Raw genomic sequence first — 14,686 nt, 5'->3', positions numbered from 1 at the left:
CATCTGTCTTGGATCAGTAGCATCTCCACATAGGGTTATTGCTGATGGCCAGCCTCTCTTTCTCTGGTTAAACACCCATTCAATCATTTGGTACTGCTGGCAGTTTGTTTCTTGCCACAACTTGTGTTCTGGCATCAGTGTTCCCCCACGCAACAGCTGATGACATCTCTTGGCCTCCCCCATCCATTCAGCAACACCTCTCCCCCAACCCGCCTCCTCTGCCTGCTGTCCCAGCCTGTAACCCTGATCTCATTTCCTCCTACCTCTCACACCACTCTGAGACCTCTTGCCCCAACCTGTGCCGGGGCTCTTTCTTTGGAGCCCCCCATTCCTTGGCAGAGTCCACTCCTGCCAACCTATGTCCTTACTGGAACATATGTACCTTCCCCCAAGACTTTCAGGAACTAGAGGATTCTGTGGAAGGGGTGACTCCTATCCCTGAGGTTGCCCCCAGCTCCCAATGGGGCGGATTTCAAGCTTGGGTTGTGTGTTGTTTGTCTGTCTCAGACTTTGCAGCCCCTGAGGCAATGGCTCTGCCTTTGCAGGCTCAGGCTCAGGAAAGCCTTGGCAGCCAACAAATAATAAATAACACCCTGGTAACACCACCTGCGACTTGCTAATGAGAGTCTTTCCCCTGCCTCCCTGTCTCTTGGAAGTTGGGGGTGGGGTCTCCCCATTTCTAGGCAAATGGGTCTCTTCTGATTTTCTGTGCAGGACTATTACCAATGGGTGGGTGGGTAGGGGGTGAACAACAGGTCCTTTGCAGAGACATAGTGATGGTCTTGATGAACACAGAAAATAATGTCAGCATGAATTTCTTTTTCTTTTTTTGTTTTGTTTTTGTTTTATGAGACAGAGTTTCTCTGTGTAACAGCCCTGGCTGCCCTGGAACTCACTCTGTAGACTAGGCTGGATTTGAACTCACAGAGATCAGCTTGCCTCTGCCTCCTGAATGCTGGGATTAAAGGTGTACACCACCACCATCCAGCCAGAGTGAATTTCTGTTGTGTCCTTTGCCTTTAGAACTTTGAGAGATGGAAATGTTTGGGAGCAGGAGCCCAGGTCTGAGTCCCTGGGCCAGTGGGGAGCTATCATCGAATTTCCTCCTCAGAAGATGTTTTCCTGTCATCCATTAGTTCTCAGAATCTCTTATATACTCAAGTAGTCTTCTTCCAAATACATAGGATAGTCTACAGAACTACTTTCGTGCCGTCTATGTTTAGTGAGTTCAGGTTAAAATACCAAGTACAGTTTTCTTGAAGATGATTACATTTGAAATGTAGCAGTAACCGCTGGGTGCTTCAGCAGTGACTTGGCTGAAGTTCTCCAAAAAGATTAGGACAGGTATGCCACTGTGTCATGCCCTCTTACGCCTACTCAAGTCACTGTCTACTCAAGTTACCACCCAAACTCAGTATCCTCAAGTATGTCTTCTGACGTAGGCTCTGTTGAAAAACACACATGCCTTCACTGCCAGAATGGTAGTAGCAAAGGGGCAAGCAGAGACTACGCTTTTCTGGGACTGTCTGGTGTCTGTGGGTTTAATTGTCTTTCTAAAGGCAGACTTCAAAGTCTGTATTGGAAAGAGTTGTTCAAAATGGTTTTGGATCCACACTGGTGTGACTAGCTAGAATGGACTGTTTTCAGAGAGGGATACACTTAGGTTCTCACTGTAATACTGGGGAGGTTCTAAGAAGGGGTATGCAAGTGTGGAGAGGTTGTAATTAGAAATCACCTTCTGGTCTACCAACTGCATGGAACTCAGAAGGCAAACATTTGTCCTTTCCAGATTGAATCCAGGCTTCCTATGCAGTGATTGTTGCTACCAAAGAACTGCTTTCTCTGCAGTGTTATTCCTAAGATTTGTGTTTCCTAGAACCACCCTCCTCAGACCCAGACTTGAATTGAGTGGTGTTTCCTCAGCCACAGCTCATCCCCTTTAAGAGATGTTTTCCTTATGTCTACGCCTGCCTTCCAAAGTCACGCTGCCTGTGCCCACTTCCCCATGCCTTCTGCCAGTTCTTGGGCTGTAAACAGTCCTGTCTGGTATTTGGGGGAAATGAGCTTTGTGCTGGATTAATTCTACATGACCCATCTTGTAGACAGTACGGGGAGGAGTTTGCCTCCTTTCCATTCCCTTGGAGTCCAGACCCAGAACTGGGCCAAGGAGGCTCATTTTCACACGTGTAGGAAGCTTATGCCCCCCACCCCTGCAACGTTTGGCTCCTTGGGTTCTCTGAGTCACCCTCCAACCTTGACCGTCTGTAGGAAGGGCCTAGACCCGTTGGACCAACTTTATCCAAGAGGGCTTAATAAGCACCTGGCGGCTGGGTGCTTTGAGATCTTTCAGATGAAAAGGGCTGTCAGTGGTTCTGGGGTTATTACTGTCAAGGTAGTGGCGGCAGCAATTACTCTAGATGATCAGGGCATCCGGCACCCTCTGTACCCCAAGGGACCTCCTGGCTCTCCTAGGGATGATCAGCTACCTTGCTTTCCTGCCTTGAATTCTGATGTGGTATCCATCCGCAAGGTTCTTTTTACTGTTTGCCATCCTCCCTCCATGGGGAGCACAGCAGAAGTTCAGTATATTCTAGAAAGCTCATGAAGCAGAGCTAAGTGATCCCAAAGGGTATAAAATGTAGAAGAGTTATGAGATTGATTTGTCACACCAGTGCAGTCTTTAATGAAGAGGTATTTTTTGGTTTGTTTGTTTGTTTTGTTTTTGAGACAGGGTCTTACTACATATCCCTGCCTGGTTTGAAATTTGCTTTGTAGACTAGGCTGGCCTTGAACTCACAGAGATCCACCTGCCTCTGCCTCTTGAATATATGCCACCATGACTGGTCACTAAGAAGGGCTTTTAATGAAATAGTTCTATAGTGGGGGCAAAGAAGAATTGATGGATCTGACCTCGGGAACAGGTGCTTCTGAGTCCACGGGCACAACCACACCCCAGTTCCCTGCTGCAGCAGTAGGGTTTACATCCTGGGCTTCAGTTCCCAATAGCAGGGAATGACAGTGGTGTACTGAGAGGTGGTAATGTGGACTGTCTTCTCTTTGCTCAGACTTTGAACAGACAGATGTCACAAGCAGAGAGGACCAGGGCCTTGAGTTCCCATCTTGTCCTCACACATTTGCTCTAGAAATCACCACTAGGCCTGCATCATTTCCACAAATCCCATCATTTTTCTAAGAAGGAACACAATTCACAGATTTCCCTTGAGAAGTCATGTTGTCCTGTTCTCCAGAGCAGTTATTTTAATTTCTTGAAAAATCTGAAGAAAGATGCTAGAATTTTCACACACTCTGGCTTTAACATGCTTATCTCATTCATATCAATTGCTCTCTTTCTCCAGCTTTCAAAGCCACAAGGGAGGATAGCATTGTATTTTTCATTTATATCTATACTGGGCTCATAGTCTCTTCCTAGGCTCCAGGGCTTTGGGGGTTGGCTGATATCTTTGCACTGTTTTCTGCCTATGATTAATTATTACTTAATCTATTTATTCACTTTGAGTTGTGTGATGTTTACTACAATTATGGGATGCCTAGAAAGCCGTTCTTTAAAGTCATATGGCTTTGAAAGGGGGATATAAATAAGAAAATTGGGGGCCAAGAGAGATGGCTAGGTGGGCCAAGTGCTTGCTGTGCAAGTTTGAGAACACAAATTCAGCCCTTAGAACCCGCACAAATTCCGGACAAGTGTGATAGCTTGCCTGGAATCCTAGCTCTTGGGAGGCAGAGATGGGATCTCTAGGGTACATTGACTAGCTAGACTAGACAAATCCATGAGCTCTGAGTTTTCTGTGAGACACTGCCTCAATATACAAGGCTGAGAAAAACAAGGAAGACTCCTGACATCAGCCTCCGACCTCTTCATGCAAGAGCATTCGTCCCTACACATTGAACCCACACACGTGTGCACATTCATACACACATGCATGCACACAGACAAGAAAAAGTAAAGTTGTAACTGAAACAGAGACAAGAAAGGTCAGAGATGTGGAACCAAGATGCTGGAGAGATGGATCAGCGGTTAAGAGCCGGTGCTGCTCCTAAGGCAGACCTGAGTTCAGTTCCCAGCTCCCACATCAGGTGCCTCACAACTGCCTGGAACGTCAACTCCAGGGGATCTGATTCCTTCCTCTATCCTCTAGGGCCTTTATGTGCATATACCCCACCACCTGCTACACATAATTTAAAATAAAACGAACTTTTTAAAGGAAAAAGAAGTGGGAAACCAGTGGATTTAAAGTGTTACAAACTCAAGAACAAGAGGCTGCTGGAGCCAAGGAGCAGAAATAACCAGAGCCTTGAACAAGCTCTCTGGTCATTGTCTTCAGTTGAATGAGTCTCCAGAGAAAGGCTCAGATCTACCATTCTCGGAAATTCTATGCAGAGCAGGAGTGAACGTTCCAGAGGGAGACAGTATAGGGAGAAGGGGCTGATCGCCAGAGACCCTTGCTATCCCCGCCCCCAGGCTATGCCCTGCTTTCCCTCACCTGTCAGGACTGTCCAATCCTGCTCTCTAAAACAGATTTGATGACTCGACAATGACCAATTAGGCGTTAACACATCTATCTCTTTAGCTATCTGGCCATCTTTATGGAGAACAAGATCTTAAATCTCAGTTCATCCGGACAGCCAGAGGCTTTGCCTAAATGGTGGAAAGAGCCCCACACATTTTTCATAATTACAATGACTTTTTACAGGGAGAGCCATAACTCCAGTGAGAGAAGAGCCCGTGGCAGGTTCTGCGATGCGAGCAATGGAGCCAGCTGATGGCTGTCTGCAGGCGCTCTTTGCTTTCCTGCCGTGAACACCTTCTGCCAGCAAGATTCACAAGCAAAGATAAGACGGCTTCTATTTTTGGTAGCCCTTCCACCGAGATGAGATAGACTGTATGTTCCAAAAGCAGACAGCTAGTGACAGGAGGTCAGGGATTAGTATTCAGTACACAGTCTGGCTGGGCTCTCAGTGTCTGTGGGTGGAGGACAGTCACCCGGGAGTCATTAGTTGTGGAAGGTTTCCTGGAGCCGAGTAGAAGAGGTTGCTCATAGACAGGGGACACGGTCGTGCTGTGAGATGGGTGTGTGTGAGATGGGGACCACCTTAGGAAAACAGATCCAACTGTGGATCATTGAGACTTTGCTGTCTTGGTCTTTCAGTTGGTCAATCGGTTAATATTCCTATTAATCTCTCCTAGTGATCCCTGTAACACTCCTAGCTGTTACATATAGGAATTCTATAACATTCTACAAATTAGGTTCAAGATCTTGCTACACTGCCCCTATAGCCTTGGCCAGACATTTTGGTTCCTCCTTCCATTATAATGCTGAGCAGTCTTCCAAATTATACTTCAGGTTGTTAGCAGCTGTGAGTTTTTTACTCACCCTTTTAGTCTGTGCTTTCCATATTATATCTAAGCGATTCTCCTGTGCCAGTAAGAAGAAGCAAAGTGTCAGGATGGGAATGGTCCACACAACCTCTGCTAGTTTCCCAAGCCATGTACCCAGAACATACCTTGCTGAATGCCTTTCTTTGGCTAATTTTATGTTTTTCACTTTTTTATATGAATTCTTCTGACAGGTGTTTCAATCTTATGGTCCCTGAATAGTAGGACCTGTGTGTGTTTTTCTCCATTCCACAGTGCAATTTAAACTCTAAACTCATATACTTCAATGTGCCACAGATAAACAAATACCTACATAATTTGATTCCTATAGACAAGTCATTTTTCTGAAGCAGACTTGATTAAAATATATGCTTGCCTCTGGCAGCCTTTTCTTTGGTCAGTAGATTATGTTGTGAGTGTTTATATGTCATAGAAATTGACCTTTGATAGTCTCTTAAAAATTCTTTCTTCGGTCATAATGTAGAAAGGATGAGTTACTGTGCTCCACTGATTCATCCAAGAAATTATTTTGTGATCACTACAATTCCAGACAAAGGTTCAAACGGTGACAAGGTTTCTACCTTTTTGATACAAGTGGGAGAGGTGATAGGCAAGTAAGCCAGACATCACAGGAGAGCTAGCAAGCACTGGGAGGGACATGGAGAGGGTATCGGAGTGAGGGGTGGGCGTCTGTCAAGACTGGCTGTGGTCAGCAGAGTTGGGGAGCATGGCTAAGACCAAGGCAAGACTCTAGAATGACCTTCCCTCTCTGATTACAATGTCTTCATCTACACAGTTCCACAAGGAGCAGTCATTTACTAAGTGCAATTATATGTCAATCACTATGCCAGCTCAGACTTAGAGAGGGATAAAATTCAAGCCCTGCTGTCAAAGATGCTTCCCTTCTGGAGTGATGGACAGAGAAATGAACACTTAAAATACAGCCGGATAAAGGCAGCAGTGGAAGCTAGGCAGGCTGGCATTCCTAAGAAGCTTACTGAGGTGTTGCACTGCTTAGAATGTGAAATGGAAAGAAAGAATAATCTCTAGGCATCCCCTCTTCCTCCTTTCAAGTGTATGAACAGCTTGCTTCGGATTCCACTGTGCAGTTTATTTATCATCTGGAATCTTAGCAGTTGAAGGATCCCAAATATATCAAGCTTCCCAGGTCTCTGTCTGGACACCCTTCCTAGTTCAGAAAGCAATTAGTCCGAGAAAGACAGAAGTGAGACTGTAGGAGCAGAGTACATATATATCCTTTTAAAATAATTTAGTAACAACCTTAGGTAAGTGACCAATAATTTATAGAGTCTATTCTTTTTATAGAGATATTTCCTTGCAGCTCAACCAGCAAGCTTGCTGGATTTAGAGGATTAATCTTTGACGTAGTAAATATGTTCAAGCTGTAATTCAGTCATGGGGATAAAGGGAACTTAGACTTGTCTTGTATAAGGGGAAATATTGAATGGATTTGTGGAGGACCCACCACGATGGCCCTTAGCGTCTCTTGTCTCTTGGCATTGCAGTTTTGAGCTGTAAGGCAGACAGTGCCATTATTTTACAGATGGCAGAGGAAGTGTCAGGTTCAGGACGGGAACTTGTGTCACTTGCTTCACGCCAGGAACATTCTCTTCCCTCCCCTTCCCCATTCTAAGCTTTCCTAGGGCTGTCGGCCTTCTGTGTTTCCACCTTGGCCCATACCCTGCTGCATTTTGATGCTCCTAAGTGTTGATAGCCCACCGTATTATCACCAGTGGCTAGCGAACTTGTTCTTTTTGTTTTTGTTTTTGTTTTTTGCTTGTTAGTTTTTGTTTTGAGACAGGGTCTCACCATGTAGCTGGGCTGGAACTCAAAATGTAGAACCCTGGCCTTGAACTTACAGAGGTCCCCCTGCCTCTGCCTCTGCCTCCTGAGTGCTGGGAGTAGGGGCGCACTTCAAGCCTCAGTCTTGCCTGTGAAGCTTTCCCTTCCGTCTCACAGCTCTCCTGTTTGCCTCTGTGGTCCACGCCTCTCTTCAAGGCCCTCATCCAGGCCTTGTGTTTCTGCTCCTGTACTGTCCTTAGGATGTCCCTCCCCTGGCTGCAGAGCTTCTTCTCTTGCCTCATGATTCCGTCATTTCTTTCCCTCCAATCAGCTCTAGAAACCCTCTTCTAGGAGGCCTTCCCAGAGTCACTTCTGTGTTTGTGCGCCTCTCGACTCTGCATTATGAAGCCCAGCTATGGCTGGGCCAGCTGTTTGCACTTAGTGACTAACCTGAAGTTGTGTGTGCACATGTTTGTATGTATATAAATGTTCATGTATATGTGTGTGTGTTTGTGTGTGTATAAGTGTGATTACATACGTGTGAGCATGTGTGTGGAAACTCGAAGTTTATGTTGGATGTCTCTCTACCTTATTTTTTGAGACAAGGTCTCTTACTAAACCTAGAGCTCACTGTTGGCTGGACTAGTTGACTAGCAAGCCCCAGGAATCTGCTTGGCACCACCTCCCCAGTGCTGGGATGACAGATGCATGATGTGACCCCTTTCTTTTTACATGGGTGCTTATGTAGCCATCATGTCACCGATTGAACAATTTCCTTAGGCTCCTAAAGTCATTTTTGTAGCTTTTTATATTTTATTGATTTGCTCGGATTAGATCCCTTGTAAGATTTATTTTTTATGAGTGTGAATGACTTGACTGCATGCATACATGTGTACTATGTGCATGCCCAGTGCCTACAGATGCTAGAAGATGTTGTCAGGTCCTGGAACTAGAGTTACAGATGGTTTTGAGCTGCCATGTGGGTGCTAGGAACCAAGCCTTGATCCTCCCTGAGAGCAGCAAGTGTTCTTAACCATTGAACCATCTTTCTGGCCCTGGATTAGGGGATTCTTAAAGGGCAAGGCTCAGAACACACAGGGATCATCTCATGTCGTTACCTAACTAGAGGTGGGACTGGAATTGCATAGTCTGAGAAAGTTAAAGCTTCCCGGGGGGAATAGAAGAAGAAAAGTCAAGTAAAGCATAGTGGTGCATGCCTATAATCCCAATACACAGGAGGTAAGGCAGGAAGATGAGGAGTTCAAGGCTACACTCTGCTTCACAGCAAGTTTGAGACCCACCGAGCTTTCTGAGACCCCATCTCAAAAATCTAAAACAAACCAACAAACAAAAACAGACGCAAAAACAAGACAGTGTAACTTAGAGTGAATGGGAATGGTTACCTTGCATAGATGCAGCAGGAGTTTGAAATTACTTCTTAGAGTTCTCCCAGTGCTGGGATTCTGTAACCCTGTGAACCAACCATGGCCTTCACCTAGTGCTGTTGCTAATGTGCCCTGTGTTAGTTAAGAAGACATCCCACAAGCAGTAGGTGGCAGATTGGCATGTCCATTGCATGTTATGAATTTTAAGATGGCTTGGCGGCAGGAGCTTCATGTGTAGACTGTATTGTTAGGCAGAGCACCTGGCTGCCCAGAGGATGACCCCAGTTGCTGCCTAGAGGTCTCTACCTCAGGGAAGGGAGGCCCTGAGAGCCATTTTGACCCAAGTTCAAATTCTCCAGAACAAACAAGCTGATCTGTTGCTCCAAGCAGCAGCCACAGAGGCTCCAGTGTGTTTATTGACTCTTGCGTGTCCCTGCCCTGGAGAACAAACAAACAACTCACCTTGACTCATCCCTCCAGCAGCCTTACCCAGTTCCATGCCTGGGGTTGGCCAGGAAAGTTCCTCAGACCCTATGGAAGTAAGAGAGCCAACTGTTAAGGGTTTCTGTTCATATATTCCCACTCTTCTCCAAGGGATACTGATCCTGCTTGGGGTGGGAGTGGGGGATGATACCAGCAGTGACTTCCAGTTGCTTGGCTTGGGTTCTGTGTGTTGCTTGAGGCAAATCAGCTTGCTTCACTGATTCATTCATTCAACAAGTTCTTATTGCATGCCTACTGTATGTGAGATCTTCCTCTCTGGCCAGGCTTGCTGGCTCTTGCCATGCAGAATGCTGATGCCTCCTTCTTTCCATCAAATGCGTTGACCTCCCACTTTTCTAGGACCCTTATTACAATAATGTTCTTTCTCCCCATTAACACCCAAGAGAACTTTTGCTGAGCCGTAACCACCTCCTTTCGTGAAGCTTTAATGGGTCGCTCTTGCCTCTTGGGGTACCCCATCTTGCTTACATCCAGTTTTGTTTCATATCCTCCACAAGGGAGGAAGCAGCTTGTGCTCCTATTGGAGCTCAGTTTATTCCCTTGCATTCCCATCCATTTCCCTTACACAGCTGGATTAGGTGGACCTTGTAATCTGAATTGTAATCTGAATAATACCCCTGTTTCGTGGGATGTGTACAGGAGCTGATTGTAAATGTGTTGTGCAATCAGGTTTGTGTAGGAAACAACAGACCAGACAGAATTAAAACCTTACCTTACAGAACTCCTCAGAGACTTTGACATACTAATAAACATTTTGAATCTCAAGAAGGGAGCACAGCATGCAATATTGTCCAAATCATCAGGCCTTTGAACCCTTATTAAATCCTCTTATGCAGCCAGACACTCAGGAGACAGAGGCAGGTGGATCTCTGAATTCCAGACCAGTGTGGTCCACAGAGCAAGTTCCAGGCCACCCAGAGCTACAGGGTGAAACCCTGTATGGAAACAAATAGCCTTACATTAGTGTTCCACAAAATTCCATTTGGGAATGCTGATGTAGTGGGATGTACACGGAGAATTAAAGGACAGGGACCTGGAACTCAGTTCTCTCGATTCTCCTTTTTGTGACTAAGAAAATCACTTTCCTTTCCCCTCACTTGGGAAATGAAATAGTGTGGAGAAAATGATCCTTCAAGGCTCATCTTGTTCTGCCCAAAGGCATTCACAGGTAGACCCAGCATCCTAAGCAGCAGAAATAAAATCTAAGATGGATGTACTGATACCCCATAAAAGACACACAAATAATGGAATAAAACATTTTGCTGGCATGTGACTGAAGAAAGCTGGGTACATACACTTTGCAGGAAGGGAGAGACACAGAAATAAAACGCCCAGGTCCCTGGTGTAGCTAAGGGTAAAAAGACAGAGCTGGGAAGTCTCCTTGGAAGATGAGAGACAAAAGGGTGGTCTCTACTAATGGACCTGGCTGGGAGGGGATGTCCCTGGTTTTCAGGGCCTCCTACTTGGCAGAAAATGAATGTCAGAGAATGAAAGACATCTGCCTGGGAAGAAAGATGGGATGGGCCAATTACTTGGACTCCAGCATGCTGTCTGGAGCCCTTGGGAAAGGGGTCAGCACACATTTCACTTTCTGTCAGCCCCAGGGTGTTTAGACAAGATGCTCACATCTGCTGGTGCTCTTGGAAGAGGGGTGGATTCCTCAGTGGGTGGCTTAAACCGTTTGCTTCTTCTTGCATTGGGTGTGATGGGTTAGAGCCCTGGATTCAGCTCATGCCTCTGGGCATTGTCACTTAGGGAAGATAAGAGCAATGAGCAGAGACGCTTATCTTTATAGCTTTTCTGGTTTGATTTATCTGCTGTGTGTGTGTGTGTGTGTGTGTGTGTGTGTGCGCGCGCGCGCGCGCGCGCGCGGGCGCGCGCCTGCGCGCCTACGTACACCTGCCCAGTGTCTGAAGAATGTGTACTTGTATACATCTAGACCACATGACCAGGCCTTATATGTAATCTGGGTTTGCAAAGTATTATGTACCTATGGAGCACTACATAAGGTTTTATTTTATGTGCACTGTTTAAAATGGTGTGTACATCACATGTGTGTGTAGATAATGTTCTGCTTTGTATGTGGGAACCAGGCTTTATTTCACCTGTGCAGTTTGCATATGGATGCTTGTATATATTTACATACCTGTATCACAGGCTGTATCTGTCTGAGCTACTTATGTTCACATTCCTTTGTCTTTAGGGGTGGGATTGTTTCATCAGATTGATGAGCTTACTGAGAGCTTACTGAGAGCAGGGCATATGTCTGTATAAGTGTGTGTGTGTGTGTGTGTGTGTGTGTGTGTATGTGTGTAATATCTGTGGATGGTATTAGTATCTTTGTACATGCCAACGGGCTTTCAAAATACCTATGTATATCTCAATTTCTTACCTTCCAAAACACTTTATACAGCATATCATTGTCAGCTCCTCCCCAGTGCTCCTTGGACAAAGCAGGAGATAACTGGTCATCTTTAATGTGTGAATTCCTGCCTAGTGTGGTTACCTTGGAACAGATAAAATCCATGCATGCTATTAGCCTGTTCATTATTTATTGCAATACAATTTGCTCCCAGGTCCCCAGTGCTGTCCTACTCTTGGGATTTCTCACTCCTGATAGCACTTAGAAAAATGCCTCAAATACTCACTCCTGCTTTCCCTTCCTGCTCTCTCCCACCCAGGCAGCAAGGACAGGACACATCCTACCTGATTTTGAGCCCAGTCATAGGTGTCTCTTTCCTTTTGCTTGGTCTTTTCTGCCTTTCACCCAGATCTCCTAATCCCTCGAAAGACAGACAAGTTTTTCTTTTCCCCAGAGAAATCTGAGGGAGAATAAGAGAGATCTTACTTGGAGGGAATCCACTCCTATTTTATGGAGTTTGGGATTAATGTTCCTCCACTGAGATAACATCTCAACAGAACGAAAGAGGCCTCTGCTCTTCCCCCAAAGAGTTGTTTTTTATTTTTTTCCTTAAGGGGGATGAGGGGTACATTAAATAAACCTGTTTTTAAAAAAAGTACCTTTGCATCAAGGAAATGTGTTATTATTGTAATTGTCTAATGCTAATTATACTTATTACTATAATAAGCATTTTGTTGTAACAAATGATGTAATCCTCTTTATTTCTGTCGCCGCCAGAAGTGAGTGGTGAGTCTATAAGGAGAGGGGGGATTGGGGAGAATTTGGCAGGAGGTGTAGTCTAGGTTCAGTGCAGACAGAAAGCCCCTGAAGCTGCCTAGGAGTAGGAGATGCAGGACAGAGGATAACTGGATCATTTGACAATCCAAACTTGCTGGCCTCTGCAACTTCTTTTTTAGGGCCTTTCCCAGAAGTAGCCAGTAATTCAGTCAAACCTTTATTTATACATTCAGCAAATGTTTTATTTAGTACCTACTGTGTTTCATGTGGTAGAGTCGATTTGCGTGAGATAAAGTAAACCGGATAGCTCTTGACCTGGAAAGGCTTGCAGTCTAGCAGCATACGAGCACTGTTTTCAGAGCCTCAGAGGAAATGTGGTGCTGAGTGGGCCTGAGAGAGCCATGACAACATGTATAGCAGAGGTGACTTACTCCATGCGTGGAAACCTACAGAGCTAGGTCTTTGGGGGAGCCACACAGGAATGTGCCACACAGAAAAGGGGAGAAATCCCAGGAGAGGAATTATATTGTTGGTCTAAAAGCACAGAAACTATTTTGCTGTTGTTAACATTAGTTCTAAAAAACATTGAAAATAGCTTGTATTACTAGCACACTGTTTGAGCAACTATGTGCTCATTCATTTAATTCTCACAACAGTTCTTACATGGAGTGCTGTCGGGGTGAAGCAACAGTAGATGCAGAGAGGGCTTAGATCATCCAGGTCGGGTGACACATGGAATCCTAGCTCCTGTGGAGGCTGAGGCAGGAGGACCAAGAGTTCAAGGATAGCTTGAGCAACTTAGGGAGACTTTGTCTCAGAATGAGAAGGTAAAAAGAAGGTTGAGGATATAGAGCCAGCATGTGCCAGGGACGCTGCATTCAATCCCCAGTACTGAGGGGGGAAAGCTAAGAACCTGATTTGAATATGAATGGCTATTACTATGTTATGTATTTATTACTATTATTATTACTCAATAAAATGAAAAAAAATTGGGTAGTGGGCTGACAAAATGGCTCAGCACATGAGGTGCTTGCCTTCAAGACTCACAACCTGAGTTTGACCCCTGGGACCTACGTGGTGGAAGGAGAGAATTGACACTCCCAAGATTCCTATAACCTCTACACGGGCTGTGACATGCTGTCTCACACACACACACACACACACACACACACACACACACACACACACACACACACGAGTAAATGTAAGAAAAGCTTTTTTTAAGTTTAGTAACTTGCCCAGTTTCACATAGACAGTAAGAAACAGCTTAGCAAGTAGACATTTACAGTTGCACGTCAGTGTAACACATGGCTGAGCAGAGCAGGACCGGGAAGGAACAGGGCTCTGCACAGCTTAAAAACGTCCCCCAAGACTGGTCCTGATGGAAACACCAAACACTAAGCCCAGATAATAGAAAATGCATTTTCCTCTCCAGCATTCCCTTACTAAACTGATCAAACACTAGGTAACAAAGAAGACATCAGTAAGTCAGTCACAGGATGGAGAAACACTGTAGTAAATATTCTCTGATCAGAATACAATGAAACAAGGATAAAAACAACATTTAAAAATACAAAAAGCTGGGTGTCGTGGCACATGCCTTTAATCCCAGCACTTGGGAGGCAGAGGCAGGCGGATCTCTGAGTTCAAGGCCAGCCTGGTCTACACAGTGAGTTCCAGGACACTTAGGGCTACACAGAGAAACCCTGTCTCAAAAAAAAAAAAAAAACAAAATGAAACAAACAAACGAGCAAACAAAAAAGTTTCAAAACTTTTGTCTGGAACCAACATTCTCTTAAACCCTAACAATAGGAATACAATCCAAAGTTTTGTAATTTCTAAGACATAATAATGAAAACACTACATTAAAAAAAAGAACCAGAAGTTGGTAAGAAACAGAACAGTTCTGAAAAGAGACCCAGATTTCAGCCATTTGTGTAATTAGGCTCCAGGTACACGCTGAAGGAGGGTAGTAATTTGTAATGAGATTGCCAAATCATTTGGGTCCAAAATGTAAACAGCCTTGTGAACCACGAGGGGACTTTAACCAGGGGTCAAACAAGATTGGCACTTCAGAAAGGCAATTCCAGAAAGCTAGGACACCTGGCCAGCTCGCCTCCTGGATCTTCTTATCCTGAAGGGAAGTGGAGGGTCCAGGCTCAGCCAGCTGAGCTGTGCAGCTGCCCTCATGCATCGGCTGTGAGACATTAAGGAAGGAGATAGAGAGAGCAACTTTTGGCTTAATAAGCTCCATGGAGCCAAAGCAAGTTTCCAGAATCCCAATACTGGGTTGTGTAGATGTTAATATACCAAGAGGTCTTTGCTTCCTTCTGCGCCAGACACCTCAAACCTCTCTAGCTTTGGTGGAAGCATTGTCCATCTCTGTCACCTCTCTATTTCTAGTGCCAGGCAATAACACACATTAACGAATACATCATGTGAATGCCAGTCACTAGTCCT

Source organism: Mesocricetus auratus, unplaced genomic scaffold (assembly GCF_017639785.1).
Source record: "Mesocricetus auratus isolate SY011 unplaced genomic scaffold, BCM_Maur_2.0 Super-Scaffold_100010, whole genome shotgun sequence".
NCBI lineage: Eukaryota > Metazoa > Chordata > Mammalia > Rodentia > Cricetidae > Mesocricetus > Mesocricetus auratus.
This window is presented reverse-complemented; position numbering follows the sequence as displayed.